Here is a 19,703-nt window from a genome sequence, read left to right on the forward strand (position 1 = left end):
TTTCAATAACCCACGTCGCTCCTCTGTGCATGAGCCACGGCACCACTGGGATGGAAGTGAAACAGAAATTGATTCACTGAGCTATCCTGTCTCCAAGGCCAGGAGCCATCTCTGCCTAAAGGGGAAAAAAGAGCCAATTTTTCAAAAAGCTCATCTTTGGACACTTTCTGTAAATTCACAAGGTTGTTCTGTTTCAAGTTAATTATTTCCTTCTACACACCAGGGAATTTTTTTTTTTTTGCCCTTTTAAAAGAAATAATTCATTTACAATAATTGTGTTGTGTGTCTCCTGTGAAGGCATGCTGAGGAGATCACGTCAGAGTTCAACGTACTTGCTGGAGTCAGTGTTGAGTCAGAAAGGACAGCTCTCTGTTTTTGAACATTAAACTTACCTTTTCAAACTAGTTGATGGAAAATAAGAGTTAAATCCAGTCAGAAGCCTGGAGGTTTACATAAAATCTGATTTTGAAAATCCACTTCCTTAACTGCTCCAACATCATGAAATCGGAGAATATTTTCAAATCAGTCCAGAGTTGGAATTCCACCCAATTACTCTCCCAGGATTTCTGTGTGACGTTGTGATTATCTTAAGATGGCTAGGTTTTTCTCCCCAGTGCTCTTTCCTGGCCTTCGATTTTCAGGCTGAATTTCGTGAAATCAGGTGTTTGTGTGGAAAGCCGGGTCTGCCTTCCTTCTGAGCCCAGCCCGTGGCCGAGACACCAGCACAAACTTCCATCTCACCAGCTGAACTTTCCACCAGCCACTGACTGGAGAACTTTTAAAACTATTCTAACCAATGCTTTTAATGTTGCGTCTGTGAATATTTAAAAATATTTATTTAATTTTTGAGTAGGCAAATTATCATATGATCAGACACCACCAGCTAACCTCCTAGGTCCCAACAGGTAACCATGGTTCACAGTGACTGACGCCGGGTCCCCAGCAAAGCTCACGAGTTAACCCTGGAACCCAGAGGGCAAGCAGCCAAATCTTTTAAGCTTTCAAAAGGAGAGGAAGAAAAAACCGAGTCTACTTTAGTAACAGGATCATCTGGAGCGAGTTTTTCAGATAACCACACCACTCACATCGCCTGTGCTGCTCCAGGTCACCTCCAGCAGTAACTTCAACCCCACGCGTGGGACAGGCACCTGTCCCAATCGGTATGTCTGTCCTCCGCATTCTGGCTGCGGGACCTCTCTCTGCACCGAGTCCTGAGTCATCCAGCTCCCGGTTAAGCTGGAAATCTCCGGTGCGAAGCCCTAGGTCCTCACCAAGCACATCGCGTAGCTGGTGCTCAGAAAATACGCAGGTCAGGTTCCTGATGGTATCTTGCGCTCAGGACTGGAATCCTACAAACCCCAAAGTCACCAGGGTGCCACTGCCCTCACCTCTCAGTAGTGTGCAGAGGGACACGTGCTCGGGGGCTGTTCTCAGGCTGAATCCACTGGCGTCCAGTGATGTGGGCATCAGCGGGGAGTGTGAACTTGGATAAAACCGTGTTTTCTCACTGACGGCGTTCCAGGCGGCACTGACCAGCGGGCTGCCTGTGCCCGTGAGCCTTCTCCCCGGGGTGGTCTGCACGCGGCTGGGCCGGCCTTTCCCCATCCCTTCTTGGTTCATCCACTGTATCCTGTAAGGCCCAGCCTCCCAGGCCACCTGGGCCCCCAAACGTTCCCTGGATCCAAGCCCAGTGCCGCCCTGGTTCTCCGATAGGGTATCAGCGGTAACACAGTCGGCCTCGTGTTGAACGCACGTCTTCAAAACAAATCAAAAGCAAGACGGAACTTGTAACTCGGTACCTGGTTGACCTCGCCCATGGACTCTTGCGGTAAAAGAATTTCTCTGCAAACGCCATGCTTCGCTACTCGTTACTGTGACTTGTCTATGTGACCCCTTCCCCTTCCAGACCATAGCATCCTGTCTTCATGCGCCTGGCACCCCGCCCAGAGCAGCTGCCTGCTGGTGTGTGGCCTTTGGGTGGGGTGGGGATCGCTCAACCTCTATAAAGGGGTCACTCAGACAGAAGTTCACAAAATTCTATCAATCATTTGTCTTTCTTTGTGTGGAATTTAATTTTACCTTTTTTCCTCTTTACATGGAAATTTTATTTGAATGTTTCATCTTTCAATCTCCTAAAATAACGTGCTATGAAGGAGAAAATTGATATAAACTAAAAATACACACTGCTAACCTTTAGCACATGAGACGTCAATTAATTGGGTCCGACCGAGGAAACAGGCTGAGGAAGGTCCCCGGCTGCCAGGTCAGAGGCAGGTTGGAGGCAGCTCTGCACCCAGCTCTCACCCCACCTCATCCAGCATCAGGGCAGCCCTTAAATCAATTTTACCTGGCATTTTCTATCGTATCCTTTCTGATTTCTCATAAATTATAAATGTGAAGGATGCTTGCTGCTGGAGGGGCCTGCGATGAGAGCGTGGAGGCCAGTGTTCTAGGACCTTCGTGTCTGAGGCTGTTTTATCTTCCTGCGGGAAATCTAACACCCAGCAGGGATGAAGGCCCATGGGAGATAAACAGGGTGTGTGCTGGTCCCGGCACTGGGGACCCTGAGTGCTGGCTGCCCCCGGGACCCTGAGCTGATTGTCCTGAAGGCTTCCCGAGACCCTGGTGATGGCCAAACGCAAGTGCGAGGCCCCCTCGTCTCAGGTGGACACAGAGCATCTCCTCCAGTTTCGGGGAGCAGCTCGCACTGGGGGAGGTGCAAGCAGCCCGAGGAAGACCAGAGGAGCAACACTGGGCTCAGGGGCTGAGGCACACGCCGGGCTTCCCCCGTACCGGCCCGCAGCCCCGAGCCTGGACTGGGACGCATGGAACAAACACTAACGCAGGAAAGCGTGACCCCAGCACGTCCCCAGACCCTCGCGCCCTCAGCTCATGCAGCGACAAGATACGAAGGCTGCGCTAGGTATTTTTCATGACTGTAAAACGGCCTGACCTAGAGAATCCCTACTTTTCCCCCTAATTATCCACTTTCACACACAATTAAAGCAAATTGTAGTCAAACCTCATTAATTTACAAACACAGGAGTAAGGCCCATCGAGTTCATTAAAAATCTGATTTATGATGTATGTTGAGAGAAATTCAACTTTCTCATCAGTAAAGTCAATAGAGCGCATGTAACGGATCAGAGGCAAATGACACAGAGTCAGGCGTTCCGTGGGAGGACACGTGGGCTCCTGTCCTAACAGGCGTCCTCTTAAACGGAAATCATGAAACCCCTTCGCACAAAGCAGAGGTCTGGGCGGGGCCCTGAGGTGCTCGCGACGCTCGTCCGAGCTGTTCTGCTGTGTCGCTATTTATTTTTGGTGTTTTGGTCTTGCCTCTCTAAAGCCGGGGAGTGTGCACTGCAGGACTTGAGAGGAGGCTCTCGAAAATTTTCAGAAGTAACTCAGGGCTTCCTACTCCAGCTGCTGTGGGTTGAATTGTGCACCGTCAAATGCATGCATTTAAGCCCCGAATCCCAGGATGCCTGCATTTGGGAATGAGGCCTACAAGCCAGGCCGTAAGCAGCGTTGAGTGAAGTCGTGCAGATGGGCCCTCAGTGGCAGGATTCGTGTCCTTGTCACAAGAGACCCAGACCTCTCCAACGTCCTCCCTTCTCAGTCACCCGCAGTCACCCAAGAGGAGGGGCGGTGGCCCCCTGCCAGTCAAGGGGACACTGGGCCACAGAGGGAAACCCACCCTGCCCACACCCGGATCCCGGACTCCAGCCTCCAGAAGTGTGAGGAGTGAATTTCTGGAGTTCAAGCCCCTTGTCTTTGGCGCTTTGTCACAACAGCCTGAGCAGACTGACCCGTGGTCACTGCATGGATTTGTCCAGCGTCCTTTGAGCCAAGCAGCTCCTGAAGCCGGGGCTCTTGGCTCTGCCTCACCTGACACCTGGCATGGCCTCACCCGCCACTCCCCGTTAGACTGGGACCCCCTGACCAGCCTGCCTGACAGCCCAGGATGCCCCTCACGCCCAGCGGCTCTTCAGGAAGACGCCCCCCCACCCCCGCCCCCAGCCTGTCACCACTGCTGTGGGGCTCCCTTCACTGCGGGGCACGGAGGTTTCCGGACTTCCCTCCACAGACGGCCAAGGAGTCAAGCCAGGAAGAGCAGCCTTTCCTCGTGTCCTCAGTGACCGCCCCCCCCCCAATCCCCGCCTGGCACAGGCCAGCGCGCAGGTCACCAGACGAAACACAGGCACCTCCATCACTTCGATGCCAGAGAAGCCACGACAGGGTCTGGGTCTCGCCAGCTCAGCCGTGCTAGTCTGCATGCGGCGCTGTCACACATCGCGTCCCACCGACAGAAACGCTTCCTGGAGCCTCCGATGTCTGGCTCCCGGGCCCACTGCTCTGTCTGTCCACCCCTTCCCCCAGGAAGTCTGAACGAGCACTGGAGCTGGGACAGGGGACAGTGGTCCACATCCATGTCCAGCGGCCGTCCGCAAGCTGTGAGGAGGGCCACACGGGAGGGAGCGGGGTGGGGCTGGGTCTCCACTCATCCCGTGAGCTGAATGACCTGGACGCCCTGCAGGAACCCACAGGCCCTGGGGACACACGTGGACAGGAGGACGTGGCCTTTGTCCTCAGGGAGCCGGGGGAGGGAAGCCTCCCCACGACCCGGCCTGCCCACGTGCGCCAGGGGCGGTTCTCAGCCCCACGCCGGCCAGGGCGGGCGCCTGCTGTGCCGGCGCTGAGTGTGCCCTGCCTGGCCTCGCACGGGCGGGGACGCTGCCCCGACCTCCAGGGCTGCTGCCTGGTTACGACAGAGACGCTTCAACCTGGTCCTTTCTGTCCACCTCGGGGCCGTGGGCTTTAGGGCTGGGGCATGACAGTGAGATTCCTCTGTGTTTGCAGTAAAAACGCAGATTCATCTGACACTATATCCTGTCTTTACCTCCACTTCAAAGCAAAAGTCAAGTATCATCTCTGGAGTGTTTCACAGTAAAATTAAAGTACAGAAAAGCAAATAATTAAGATGGAATGAAAAGCCAGCCGTTTATGTAAAGTACAAAAACAGCAAAACAAAAAACCTTTCAGAAGCAGTTGGCAGGGGTGGCGGGGCCGAGGGGGCGGGCAGCGCCTGGAAACAGCCCAGGAGGCTTCGAGGACAGAGTGCACAGGTTTAATCTGCCCTGATGACAAAGATGCACTCGGTTTGTGAAAATCCACCAAACTCAGAATCTGAGTTCACTTTCCTGCACAGCATATTGCCATAAAGAGTGAAAACTGGAAAAAAAAAAAAAATCAGTGGGACAGAGGGCCTGGGTATCAGATTAGAAGACCCAGCTGCTCCCCCGTGTCCTTGGTGACCCGCCCCAGCCCTGCCCAGCACAGGGGGCCGCAGCCTCGGTCTGCTGGGCAGGGCTGAGGCCAGGGGTCCCCGTGGTTCTCAGAAGGGCCACCTTCGGCACAGCAGTCACGTGCACACGTGTGTCAACGTCGCTAAAATGCGAAACTGGCAGAAATACACTGTCGCTCCATCCGTCTCTTTCCCTCAGGCACCAGCCAGTCCGGGACCACTGCCCACTTCCCGGCACTGCCGTCCGCGCCCTGCACCTGCCCAGGTGTGCGGTGCTTGCGGGCACGGCCGGCCAGGTGCGCATTTGACATGTTTTCCTTTAACCCTCTGGAAACAGCATCCGTGTGCACTGGAACATCCGTGTTTTGTCTCCTTGTCCGAGGCTGTAACTTCCTTCCCTTTTATGACGACGTTTGAAGTGATTTTTGATAAGGACAGATCCAAAGTCCTCCCCTCTTTCAACATCTTTGAATTTCAAAGAGGCCTTGTGGTGGAGGTTTCGGTTCACATTCCAAAAGGTCCGGTTAGATGCCGGGGGTCATCGTGGCGATGCTAGTCGACTTCCCCCAGCACCCGAGGCAGAGTGTGTGCTGAGACCCCAGCTTAGCTCATTCTCCTCAGCACCTTAAAAGCCGCCCGTATCTGACACCCCAGAGCGCTAGCTCACCCGAGGTCCTCGGCTGTCCGCCAAGCGGACGCTCCCGCCTTCCCTGCCCCGATTCCTTTTTGTCTTCTCCACTGCACCTGTTAACACAGGCCGTTCCACTGTTACACGTGATCTCAGAGGTTCCTGGAGGGCAGGAATCAGGTTTCCTCCCATTGCTTGGCTACCGTCCCGTGTGTGCCCTGCCTGACACAGAGTCTCTGTTTGACAAACATCAATGGACGAATAATTGTGGTTACACACAAGCCTGGGGAAGGTGAACACCCTCCACAGGGTTCTGTTGTTCGGCACATGGAGCATGCTTCTTCCCCCTTCCAGAGCAAAATTGTTCCCCTGAGCCCGAGGTCACCATAGCTGCAGCAGGTGTCCGCATGACAGCTTCCTTAGGAACCTGCCTTGTAGGTACAGAGGTGGCTGAGAAAACAGCACGCAGGGAGGCAGCCCTGTGGCAGGGAGGGGCCGGGACACGGAAGTTTCATGTGTCTGAGGTCCTCCAGGCCAGGGCCCCACATAGAGCTTTACTGTTTCTTACCACATTCAGCAAAGGATAAGGGGCACAGGTCAGGACAGGAAGCACGGGTCAGGATGGGGGGCACGGGTCAGGACAAGAAGCACGGGTCAGGACGGGGGGCACGGTCAGGACAAGAAGCACGGGTCAGGACGGGGGGCACGGTCAGGACGGGGGAGCACGGGTCAGGACGGGGGGCACGGGTCAGGACGGGGGCACGGTCAGGACGGGGGGCACGGGTCAGGACGGGGGGCACGGGTCAGGACGGGGGGCACGGGTCAGGACGGGGGAGCACGGTGTCAGGACGGGTAGCACGGGTCAGGACGGGGGGGCACGGGTCACGGACGGGGAGGTCAGGACGGGGCAAGGGTAGGACGGGGGGCACGGGTCAGGACGGTGGAGCACGGGTCAGGACCGGGGAGCAAACGGGTCAGGACCGGGGAAGCACGGGTCAGGAACGGGAGCACGGGTCAGGACGGGGGCACGGGTCAGGGACCCCGGGGGAGCCACGGGTCCGGACGGGGGAGCACGGGTCAGGGAACGGGGAGCACGGGTCAGGACGGGGCGCACGGGTCAGGCACGGGGGGCACGGGTTCAGGACGGGGCACAGGGTCAGGACCGGGGGCACGGGTCAGGACGGGGAGCACGGGTCAGGACGGGGAGCACGGGTCAGGACGGGGGGCACGGGTCAGGACCGGGGGCACGGGTTCAGGACGGGGGGCACGGGTACAGGACGGGGGGAGCAGGTCGGGGGGCACGGGTCAGGACCGGGGCACGGGTCAGGACCGGGGGCACGGGTCAGGACGGGGGGCACGGGTCAGGACGGGGGGCACGGGTCAGGACGGGGGGCACGGGTCAGGACGGGGGGCACGGGTCAGGACGGGGGCACGGGTCAGGACGGGGGGCACGGGTCAGGACGGGGGGCACGGGTCAGGACCGGGGGCACGGGTCAGGACGGGGGGCACGGGTCAGGACGGGGAGCACGGGTCAGGACGGGGAGCACGGGTCAGGACGGGGGCACGGGTCAGGACGGGGAGCACGGGTCAGGACGGGGGCACGGGTCAGGGACCGGGGGCACGGGTCAGGACGGGGGGCACGGGTCAGGACGGGGAGCACGGGTCAGGACGGGAGCACGGGTCAGGACGGGGAGCACGGTCAGGACCGGGGGCACGGGTCAGGACGGGGGGCACGGGTCAGGACGGGGAGCACGGGTCAGGACGGGAGCACGGGTCAGGACGGGGGCACGGTCAGGACGGGGAGCACGGGTCAGGACGGGGGCACGGGTCAGACGGGGGGCACGGGTCAGGACCGGGGGCACGGTCAGGACGGGGCACGGGTCAGGACGGGGAGCACGGGTCAGGACGGGGGGCACGGGTCAGGACCGGGGGCACGGGTCAGGACGGGGGGCACAGGTCAGACGGGGAGCACGGGTCAACGGGGGGCACGGGTCAGGACGGGGGCACGGGTCAGGACGGGGGGCACGGGTCAGGAGGCGGGGGCACGGGTCAGGACCGGGGGCACGGGTCAGGACGGGGGGCACGGGTCAGGACGGGGGGCACGGTCAGGACGGGGGGCACGGGTCAGGACGGGGGGCACGGGTCAGGACGGGGGGCACGGTCAGGACGGGGGCACGGTCAGGAGGGGAGCACGGGTGCAGAGTCAGGACGGGGCACGGGTCAGGACGGGGGCACGGGTCAGGACGGGGACACGGGTCAGGCGGGGGACGGGTGGCAGGACGAGGGCCGGGTCAGGACGGGGGGCACGGGTCAGGACGGGGAGCACGGGTGCACGAGTCAGGACGGGGAGCACGGGTCAGGACCGGGGGCACGGGTCAGGACGGGGGGCACGGGTCAGGATGGGAGCACGGATCAGGACGGGAGCACTGCTCAGGATGAGAAAGTGAGACCACAAGGAGGTGGCCATGGCAGGACCTCCTGTGCTGAGGAGTGTACACACCAGAAAACTGAAGAGATGGGAAAACCTTGATGTTTCCACAGAGTCTGGACCCAGGGTGGGGTCTGGATGGCCCCAGGCCGCCTGTGTGAGGCACTTCTGGCCTATTCTTGTCCGGACAGCATAGTAACCCACTGCTCTCAGATAACAAAGACGGTGTTCTTCGCATTTTGTGTCAGAATTGCTTATTCCCCAGCCATAGCCACATCTGTCCTAAATGTAAACAGGTGTAATAGGAGCAAAGGTGCAGAAACGTGTCACAGACTGAAAAGGAAGCTCAAATCTTCTCTTCTCCAATACACTGAGCATCACTTTCAAGGGTGTATGTTCTACGCTGGGGCTTGAAAGAAAGATCTCCAGAAACACTTAATAAAGAGCCTGTTCAATGAAACTAAACATCAAGTGTAATTTAGTGGTTTGGATGCTCTCCTTAAACAGAAGTTACAATAAAATGTTTCGACAAAGACATGCTATTTCATGTGGTTTAATATTTCATGATTTCCCTGTGAAATTTTTACAAGAAGCTCTGGTAAGAAGTTTTAAACACTGTAAACTCTTCTGGGGGCAGTAATGTCACATATGATCAATATCCAATACTGGCAGAGGTCCAGCAGGCAAGGCTGCCATCACACACGTTAGGAGCGGTCTGCCTGATTTTCAGATGGGAACCGGAAACGGAAGAGATCGTTGTCTGTCAGTAGAATTTACCACCAAGGACGCACCGTCGTCGGTCCCGGTCACTCTGTGATGGCAAAGCCGGGGGGAGCACTCGTGCCTCAGTGAGAACGAAACCTCAGTGTTCTCTGTGTAATCAGTTCCTAGTCCACTCGTCTATTTCCTGTGAACTACAACGAGGAAACACAACAAGGCAGGATCAGCGAGCCATGGACATTCTTCGGCTGCATCTTTTTTTCCTGCAAACACTCTGTACTGTACAAGGTGTGGTTTTGATGGGTAACACCCAAATTAGTCACAGATCCCCACACCCGGGTATGACCCGGAAGTGAAAGTTTTTGTCTGTCATTGGAGATACCTGAGCCGCTGACTTGAGCTGAGAGGAAGAGCGCCAGAGAGCGCGCTTCCTTTTCACCTGGCTGTTTGTCCCGTGGATGTAATTAGGATGTGGTGCTTGACCTAATTACAAGTACCAACTGAAACCTGAAAAAAATAGTTCGATGAGTTGACAAATATTTACAGTAAAAAAAAAAAAAAAGCTTTTGGTGTCAGATAGGAAGGGAGCATATTTTCGAGGAGCGAGCATTTGCCCAGGGCAGCTGGTACCTCCCCCCGTCTTCATGATAACCTGAAGGTGGGTGTCGGCGACAGGAAGTGGTGCAGTTTCTCTGTGCGCGCAAGCCCGGGCACCACGGATGCTGGCAGAGGACACGAGCCTCCTGGTTCAGAGACGGAGGACTTCACCGCTCCCTGCACAGCAGGCTGCATGAGTTTCACGTCTGCCTCTGCCCCTCTTGGTCCCCTAGTCCCATGGGGGTGACGCAGAACATCCCTAGAGGTGCTGCACACACCATGGGGTTGCATTCCAGCTGACCACCCCTTCCCTACCCGAGTCTTTTATGTTCAGCTGCAAACGACCTGCCCTGTGCCCCAGAGCGAGACGTTTGTACAAACAACAGTGAACAACCTGCTCCTGGCAGATTTGATGGAGGAAGACCCTCAGTCTGCCCCCGCTGTTTGCTCTGCCACCATCCTGGGAAAGACAGTTGTAACAAAAGCTGTCAGTGTGGCCTCTCGACAGACGTGCAAAAAGCAAGAGAGCCACGGAGAAGCATCTCCGGACAGTGGGCAGTATTCCAGTTATTACAGATTTGTGAACAAAACGCTGGAGAAGGCATCCAACCTGCTCAAGGTCACAGAGCTTCAGATGAAGAATCAGGATTCCAGGGCAAGGGGGTCTGGTTTCCAGCTCCCCTCAGTCAGACAGCTGGATTGCATCTCCATGCGAGAGAGCATTTCGCCAACATACAAAAGGCACTGCCTCCACGGGCCCCCTAGGCTTCCACGTTAGCTCCATCAGCATGCAGGTTTCTCGATGGCAGACCTGTTACATCAGCCCTTTGAAACAGGCCTCACTGTCTGGCACGTTTTCACACGTAGACCAGGAAACACAGGAAGTGCATCAGGAGAATCAGAGCCGTCGCGGGGACAGGGCACGTCCTCACTGTGGTCAGGGGATGGGGCACATTCTTACTGTGTTCGGTCCCAGCTTTGGAACACAAGGCAGAGCAGGGACCCCTCTGTCCCCTCGAGTCTTCAATCCTTCAGACCAGGCCACTTTTAATGTCACATCATTTAATACCTGAATTTGGGCACACCGTGCAATTTTTTTTTTTCTTGTAAGGCCAATAAGATTATGTTAATATTTTTTGACAATTTGGTAACCCCAAATTGTCAAATTTTAATTTAAAAAATTAATTTGACCTCTGAACAAATTTTCTAAGTCATTGTTATGTGTGCATTTCTGCAGGAAACACTTTTTTAAAATTGTATTTAAATGTAAAGATTATAATTCATTTCTAGACATGGATAAAGATTTTACATAATTGAAATGTATGGTTTATTCCTAATGCTGGCTACTGATTTACTTCTCAAATGTTTGTGCTATAGGTGCCCATTTAAAAAAAAAAAAAGCAAAATTGCCAAAATTAAATGGTCTTAAAAAGACTCAGAAAGAAAAAAGTAGCCAGATTTTTGCCTTAGTCTAACCACTTCAAGAAGCGGAAACCACAGGGGAAACCACTTTGACCAAGCATCTGATGTTTACTATACATGTGACATATTTGGGTTTCAGACAGGGCAGAAGCTTTTTCTCTAGCTTTATTGAGGTATCATTAACATACAGTAAATGGCACATGTTTCAAAAGCACACTTGTTTTGAACTGCGACACATGTGCACGCCCATGAAAGCCTCACCACAGCGGGGGTGCTTCCACGTGACGCAAGGTTCCCCTTCTCTCCTCTCCCTAGACCTATGTGTTGCAAATATTTTCTTCCAGGCTTGAGTAGACTCTTAACATCTCATAAAAACTCAGACATAAATGATTGCAAATGGAAGCTTCTCAGGTTGGCTGTGAAGTGTTACATTTTTACTTTACATAGAAAAGCAAGATTGGTTACAGTCTATTTTTAACTGAAGCTTCCACTATAATAACTAAGTCTTACAAAAATACATTATCTGATTTTAAGTTATATGGAATAATTTAGGAGCCTTTTTTCATTGACTAAGAATGCAGTTTAGAAATATCAGTTGTACAACATTATCCTGCAATCTGTTTTTTTCTCCTTTCATCAACATGAACTAAGATGAGAATGTTTTAGTCTATAAAATTCATTATAAATATTAGCTCCTTATGAAGCACATTGGGGAGGGGTAACTAACTTTAATACTGTCCTATACTGTGTAACAGTCATGGTTACATTTTTGATCATATAAAGACATCATATGGTAATTTTTTTTCATTTTAAAACAAAGTTGTCCTACAACATGGATAAACCTTGAAAACATTATGCTAAGTGAATGAAGTCAGTCACAAAGGACCAGATACTGTATGATTCATCGAATCATGAAATATCGAGATGAAACATTGAAAATCGGCATAAAAGTGGAAATAAGATCAGTGGTTACCGGGGCTGTGGGGGTGGGAAACCCAGAGTCACCATTAACAGATTTGGGGGTGAAAAAATGTTCTGATATTAGTGGTGATGGTTGCACAACTCTGGGAGTATACTAAAGCCAACCAAATGGCACACTGTTAAAGGGGAATTTTGTGGTATATGAATTAGATCTCAATGAAAACTTGCTGAGCTCTCTGAAAAAATCCATAAAGCCCATGTTCCTCTCCAGTGATTTGAATCTCTTTGCGTTTTCAACCAGATGCTCAGTGTTTCCCATAACTCACGGCCCCCTTACATGACCGACGCTGACAAAGCCGAGACTTGGCTCTTTGAAAAGATTATTGAAACAGATAAATCTCAGGGCACAAATCTGTACTTAAAACGTCCCCACCTCCATTCCCCGACCCCAAAACAAAACTCCAGGCCTAAGTAAAGTCCATCAGATGTTTAAATACAAGTGGCGGAGATCACAGAAGAGAAATGGGGGGACACCTCCAAATATTTTTTATGAGACCAATGTAACTTTGGTATCAGAATCTAACAAGGACGTTATAAGAAACAGAAGTGATAGGCTAGCTTTCCTCCTGCATGTAGATCTAAAATCTATAAATAAAATATTAGCACATGGTAGCAAATCAAACGCAGCAATCATAAAGAGGGTTCCACATCGCAAAATCAGGGGCACATTCCCGGGAGCAGCATGTTAACATTATTTTAAAAAAGGAAAATTATGTAATCATAGACAAGATAAAGAAAAAGCATTTGAAATCACTTAAATCCATTTATGATTTAAAAAGAAAAACTTTTGGCAGCTAGGAATAGAGTTGTATTTCATTATTACAGTAACAGTTTTTTTTAAAGGTAGGAATAAGGTGGAGCATCACCATCATGGTAAAGACTATTTAAAAACATATTTGATAGTGAAATGTTGAAACGTCTCCATATGAGATTAGGAAGTAAATGGGAATGTTTGGTATCACCACCATCACTCATCATTACACTGGCAGTTTTAGCCAGTGCACTAAAAGGGTTGGAAAAGAGATAACAAAGCTGCCATTATTTGCAGATTTATGATTGCGCTTGTAGAAAACAAAGATTATTAGAATGAATAAATGAGTTTAGCAAAGTTGTTAAACGCAAGTCACTATTCAAAAAAAAAAAGATATATTTCTACACACTAGCAACAAGCATTTGGAAAACAGTTGGAAACGTATCATTTCCAATATCATAAAAATATCAAATATTTAGGACTAAATCTAAAAGAGAAGACACACAAGGTTGGCACGGATAAAACCATTCAACATCATTGAGGAAAAGTAAAGATGGTCTAAAAGGAGGTATACTAAGTAAAAGAGGGTATAATAAAAGAAATGCTTTTATTATAAATATGTCAGTTTCACTCAAAGTAATCTATAAATTCAATGCCACCCCAATAAAAATCTCAGTGGGATTTCTGTGTGTGTGTGTGTGTGTGTGTGGTAATTGAGAGCTGATTCTAACATTTACTTGGAAACACAAAAAGTTAAGCAGAGCTATGATGGCTTTTTATAAAAAGAACACAGCGGGAGGACTCAGTCTACCAGATACCAAATTTATTATAAAGTTTCAGTAGTTAAGGCAGTATTTTTGTGTAACGATAGACACAAAGACCAAAGAAACAGAATAATTAGCGCAGAGACAGACTCACACACGCTGGACACGATTTACGGTGTAAAAGTGCAGCTCAGGAGGGGAGCAGAAGGGTTTTGAATTTTCAATAACTGTAGGTCAACAGTTGCTGGGGTTTTCAGGATGTGCTATAATTATAAATGTCCCCAAATATTGGACACATGGTTTGCCAGCAGAAAACCCGGAGAATCTCATTTTGGACTAGAACCCTTTCTCTGAGTTAATTATCACCACCCTCCAAGAACAGCTGCGAGATCTGAAGTCTTTGCGGTTTCAACAAGGCAAGTATAGTTAAATTAAGTCTTAAATAATGAGAGTTTGGGCTCTTCCCTCCTCTTCTGCTTCCATAACTTAGTATCTGTTTATTGGCTGATACTGTAGATCTAGGTTTTTAAATTAATATTTTGTCACGTGTCACCTCTCATTTTTGTTTTTTTCAACCATTAAAAATGTAAAAGCATTTTTAGTGAGTGGGTCATACAAACATGGAAGGCAGGCTGGATCTGGTCCACAGGTTTGCAGTTTGCCAAACCCTGATTTAAAATATTAACATTTGTTCACATTAACTCGTACTCTAAGTGACCTTAGAAATAAGGCCTGCTTGTGAGGGTGTAGACTTGGGTAGAAAATTGCATAAGACTTAAAGTACTTAGAAAGTAACTTTTTAAAGCAGGAATTCACCTTGCTTCACCACTCCTCATAATTGCCTTGCTGCAGATAAACCAAATCATTAAACTAAAGAAAATCGTATTTTGGCATTTGTTCTTGAATGGACAGCTCTTGATGGATTCACTATATTTAGACAAATAGTTTTTAGCTAGAGCCTAATTCTCTTACTTGCAATTGGGTATATTATATATAAATACATACATCTGCTGGATATTTTGTTACATATACTGTTGGCTACAGCTCCTTCTAAAATTTTATTTTTCACTCTATTGCCAGTTTACTATATCCATAAATTGAAATTCAAACTGTAATCCTATTTTCCTTTTTAATAACTGTGTAGGAAATTAATAATTAAAATTGCTTCTCAAAAAAAATCTTGTTATTGAACCAAGAGTCAGTTTCCAATAATCCGAATATGAAAGGGTAGAATCATAGAAAATTCTCTCATAACGAGCTGCCAAGATTAATGTTTTAACAGGTGCTAATTATATCTTAAGCTTCTCATGGGAATTACAACCACAAATCACTGAAACGACATGGTACCTAGTCCTGCTTTGTTGGTAACACACTCCTGAGCACACAGTGCCTTTCTCCCAGCCAAGCGAAAGCGTCATGGTCTCAGGACGCACTGATACATCATCATTTTAAAGAATTTAGTATCTAAACAACAAACTGCTTTCATCTAGTCTAAGATGTTAGTTACTCTATATTTATTTATTTTTTCCTTGATATTTAAACAGGTCTTCATTAAACAAATTAAAAAAACCCTTGAAACCCAAACTTGTCATACATTTCAGGATAGTGAGATACTCAGGTCAAAGGTAATTGGAGACATATGAACAGATAAAATTTTTCATTCTGTGATTTTTCAACTTCTCTGATCGTTTTTTTAATTGATTTTTAATTGTGAAAATTCAATCTAAAATTTATTTTTAAAAAATAAGAATGTTAGTATGTAATAATTTAATCAAATTATTTATATAGTTATACTCTGCCTTGTTAACTACCTTAAAAAATAAATATGTATCCATGTCTTATTTAAAAGAAATCAAACTTTGGTGAAAATACTGGGCAGAGACATTTATCTGTGAAGTCTTGTAATTATTCTACAAATCACAGAAAAGTAAAAATGAAATCTTATTCTCTGAAATTATTTTAAGTTTCATGTGTTTTCTATTCCCAGAAGAGGAAATAACATCAGTGTAGAGGCCTGGGGAACAGTGCCTCGGTATTATGCAGCACTGTGGTTCATTTACCTTTCACAATTCGAACCATCCGATCAATTATTTAGACGAGAAAACTGGGCTTCAGAAAGACAGTTGGGCCTTAGTAGCCAAGGGCAGTTTGACATTCAAACAGGGGTCTGGTGACTCTGAGCCCGTGGTCTCCAACACACTGGGGTCCAGTGAGAGCAGCGTCCCTGCGGGTGTGGTCACCAGGGAGCATTTCAAGGGGGAGTGGATCTAGGCCTGGAAGTCGATGGTACTGAAGCCAGGCCAGCTGCCCCCTGGTAATAAGCAGTCCCAAATTTCAGTGCTTAAAGCCCGCTGTGGGACCCAGTGACCCCCAGGGTCAGCCGGCGCTGAGCCTGGGCTCCTTGACTTTACAGCACCGTCACGCCCACGTGGGCTTCCAGCCACCGCAGCACTGGAAGGGGCTGCGTGGTGACTCGCTGGCTCGTAAACACCACCACCCAGGAGGGACAAGCTTTGTTTCTACACAATTTCATTGACTGACCCAAGTCACGGGGCCACGCCTGACCACACACGCACGCAAGGTGACGTTCTGGGCGCTCAGCAGAGGAAAATCGAAACCAGTCAACAGCGCTAACATCTAAGGGAGATGGTTGGGATTCCAGCTGGGGGCGTGAAGGGGCGTTCCTGGGGGAGGGACGAGGATGCGCAAAGGGGGCAGGCAGGGAGGCAGAGGCGGGTCTGTAAGATGTAGGGGACTGCGTGGAACTCACATGTGACCAGTAGGAGACTACATGAGTGAACTGGGCTAAGTCCACGTGGAATGCTAGGGTTTTACTGCGTGAACATGGACACGGTCAGAGTGTTAGGAAGACTGGGAGAGTCTGAATGGGGGACACAACGTAGCAAAGAACCCGAGAGGAGGGGATTCTAACAGAACTGCTAGGGTTAGACCAGCAGAATCTGGAAGATGAAAGGGAGGAAGAGTCAGGGACAAACTAAGATCAGAGTAACACGCGCTTAATTCAGGCTTTCAGAGGAGACAGGTGATGGGGCTGGGAGGTGGCGGCAGGGAAGGAGGGGGACACTGGCAGCAAGACTCGGGTGAATCCTGCAGATGGACAACAGCTGGAAAGGTGGCTTAGTAATTCAGGAGAGGAGAGTGAACACTTGTTTCCTCCCACACCTAGAATGCAGAGTTTAAGCATTTACGATCTATAATGTACCAAATTCATTGTAGACAGTGTTGCAATGAAAACAATTACAATAAAACAGCCAAAACAACAGCAGTCAGATATTTATCACACGTTCTAAGGCTTAACATCCTCCCAAGGCTTTAGAGGCTTCTGTTCTGAATGAATGGAAGTTCTAATATAGTGTCTTTTAATAATTAAAAATATGCATAAAAAGTTAAAATTTAATGACTTTTCTTTTTTTCCCCACATGCGTAAACGTGAATACTCTGTACTGTTTCATTCCTATCCAAGTCTATTTAAAAAAAATACTGTTCTGGACTTTCTGTTACATTTTTAACCGCTGCAGTGCCAATGTTCACATCTAAAATGAAGGCGTTCCCGTATCCATGGACACTTGGGGAATACATTCGTGTGTTTACTTGAACTTGGACCTTGTCAACAGCTCCATAAGGCAGGTAGTTTAGGTAACAGTCACCATGAGGTTTATTTTTCACTGGAGGAAACTGAGTCTCAGAACTAAAAGGCCCTGTTCATTGTCCTATAATTCGGGCCAGGGATGGAGCTCCACTTGGGAATTTAACTCTTTCCCCAAAGCCACTTTCTCATTATAACACCTCTGATCACATGCATAAAATTGACTGCCACTCTCCTTCGGTGACATAACAGAACCAGTCTCACCCAGGAGAAAGAAGAGGTGTGACGTTGGAAAAGTCATAATCTCAAGGGCAGAAAGGACCTAAACGGTCATCTAAGCCAGTAATTATCAGACCTGCCTCTCAGAATCACTTAGGGAGACTTCAGCTCTACCGATCCCTGGACTCACCCTGAATTCTGGTTCTGAGTCTGGGACTGTGCTGAGGAAACACTTAGGTTTAAAATGTCCTCTGAAATGTGAACACTGAGTTGCTAGTTGATGACTTTATGGAATTATTATTCATTTTCAAGGTGGGATAATGATATTAGGAAAATGTGTATTTTTAATAATCCATCTTTTGAAGATACAGCTGAAACACTAATGTAACAATATGTCCGATTTTTGTTTTAAAATAACCCAGGGATGCAGGAAGAGGGTTGAGGGAACATGAAGCAGGCTGGTGGTGACTGCTGGAGCCGTGGTGAGTGGGGAGGGAGAAAAGCTCCCCAGGAAATCCTGATGATCACCAACACTGGGAGTCACAGATCTGACCCTCCCGCCACACACACACACACACACAGAGCTCTGATTACAGAGGTTCCTCGTAACCTCACTATATCTTAGCTGTATTGCTGAAGGGCACGCACCTGCCTGCGCCACAATGAGGAAACAGCTTCACTGAAATGGGGCATCTGGATACAGAAGAGCGAGCGAGTGGCTAGAGGTGAGTGTTCTCATACATGGTTTTCGCCCCTAAAAACCAGGGGCCTATTTTCTGAGCCCTCCTTTTAATCCTACTCTTTTCGTCCATTTCGAGTCCACTCCCAGGGGATGTGTAACATCTCCACTTTGACCTTTACCCTAAGTTTTCACTACTTCCTATCCAGGTGTGGATTTGCTCTCATTCGTCCTGCTCCGCATTTGAAAGCACTTTTAACTTGAGCCCGTGCTTCTTACATTCTGGAAAATTCCCAGCTCCTACTGCAGTAGTCACACCTCTCTGCCTTTTCCTCTGTGCCCTTGGAATTCTGATCACGAGACCAAACTCTCTCAACTCTATTGTTCTTGTCCCTTACAGACTTATTTTTAGAAATCTCTTCTTTCCATCCTACTTTCCAGATGTTTCTTAGTTCTTTCCCTCTTTCTATGTGTTTTCATGTCAACCCCTAAATCGATCACTTCTAGGATTTCTAATTGGTTCCTTTAAAACGTGTTCTTGTGTTTTGCAAGTTGTTTACTGCGAAATTTCTGATCTCTTTTGATGGATGTTTCTCCATCATATGTTCCTAAACATTTATTTAAAGCTTCTTTGAGAATGTTGCATTATCTTTGTCTGGTGTGAATTCATCGTTACATCACTGCCTTTGAGGGTCCTTTAGCATTTGGTTTCTGCACGTGTCTTGGCACTTCGGGATTCTCAGCTCATCTAGGTGGGGGCTCTCTCTCTCTCTCGGTCTCTCAGTGCCTCTTTGGCCTCTTTGCTCACTCCCTGCTCTGGCTCCCGAAGGCCTGGACTTGGTTCACATGGGGCCTGCCTCCTGGAGCAAGTCGTGTAGTGTTGACTGGAGGCACCCCAGTGTAGCCACTGCACAGCTCAGCTTGGTTCCCGGCCAGAAGGCTGCATCAGTGTTTTCTCTTCTCCCTGTGAGCACTTCGGTGCCCACGCCCGACAGGAGCCCAGCTGCTGGCCCGACCCACCTGCTTTGGGCCCCTGGGTGCAGCGGGACGGCTTCTCCAGCCCCTCACCACTGTGTACTTCTGTCCCCAGACACCGAGCCTCCATGATGTTCACATTGTTTCAGGCGCCCTCTAAACTAACAATTTCTTTCTTTTTCATCTGTCACTCGTGTATATTTAGAACAGGCACATCTGTGTGGTGCAGGAGCTTTAGGGCACAGACTATCACCATCATCATAACAGAAGCCTTCCCAAGTTTTTCACGTCTCATGGAATTACTGCAAATGTCAACAGCAGTTTCAAAAATGTTTAAGTTGCACTGCATCTCCAAAAGCAAACAACTGTAATTTCGTATTTCTGATGTCCAGAGATGCTTGTGGATAAAGAGATTCAGGTTGGGGGAAGTCCTGGGATGCCCACCTCTGGGTTTCCCATGGACAGGACACTTCTCAACCCTTTCTTCTCTGGTTTCTCTTATTTTTACTGCTGATAAAGCATTTAAGAGTACATGTTCCCTTCATTTGGTATGTGTTTTTAGTTTTTTAAATACAATTTAATGGGAGTTTGCATTTGAGAATATCAGCTTTCCAGCAAAATTAT

Source organism: Camelus ferus, chromosome 8 (assembly GCF_009834535.1).
Source record: "Camelus ferus isolate YT-003-E chromosome 8, BCGSAC_Cfer_1.0, whole genome shotgun sequence".
Lineage (NCBI taxonomy): Eukaryota > Metazoa > Chordata > Mammalia > Artiodactyla > Camelidae > Camelus > Camelus ferus.